Source organism: Gregarina niphandrodes, assembly GCF_000223845.1.
Source record: "Gregarina niphandrodes unplaced genomic scaffold scaffold00261, whole genome shotgun sequence".
NCBI classification, from domain to species: Eukaryota; Apicomplexa; class Conoidasida; order Eugregarinorida; family Gregarinidae; genus Gregarina; species Gregarina niphandrodes.
In genome coordinates this window covers 1-625 of record NW_011646021.1, presented here as the reverse complement: position 1 = coordinate 625, position 625 = coordinate 1, and the positions used below count along the sequence as shown (strand labels likewise).

The following is a 625-nucleotide window of genomic DNA, read 5'->3' as shown; positions in this document are numbered from 1 at the left end:
ACTAGAATGCCTCCGCAGATTTGTGGGGTGAGCGCCGACCACAATATCTGCGGCGGTTTGGAGGCTATTTCACAAGCAGAAAACGCTGTTGGCAACCGCCCTGCACAGACGCAACAAGTATCTCAAGAAGCAGAGCCACACGCGGAAGAAACACCGTTCGTTTGAGACGGTGGACAGAATCCACATAACAACAACGGTCGACGAACAAAACGTATCAACTGGCGGTTTCCGGTCCTGAGAATCGAACCCAAGACTTCTTCCGCCCTAGGGCATCACCAGACCGTCATCTGCACATACGTGTTGGCGATGTGGCCTAATGGATATGGCGTCGGTCTACGGAATCGGGGATTCTGGGTTCGAGTCTCAGCCTCGTCTGAGAATGGAGAACACCTCAGTTCAGTACCATCAGCCGGCGGGGCGTGATCAACGATCGACGAGCCTCCAAGATTCGTAGTATTGCAGCCCCGATTCTGTCTCTTCCGTTCTCAGTGACCACTGCAGTGGGCAGGGGTTCTTGGGACGGATAAGAACAACCCACAATCGCACCACTCTCTATGGGGGTGTCCTCGCACACCGGTAAGGCGGGACTAGGAAGGGCGAATTGACTGGTTGCCGCACCACGCTT

The 625-nt window shown here is 54.9% G+C and overlaps 1 non-coding gene across 1 annotated transcript; it reads left to right on the top strand.

Moving 5' to 3' along the window:
• The first annotated feature begins 302 nt into the window (after positions 1 to 302).
• On the top strand, positions 303 to 375 carry GNI_231740. The gene has a single exon. It is a non-coding gene; the product is annotated as a tRNA-Arg (tRNA).
• Positions 376 to 625: the final 250 nt, after the last annotated feature.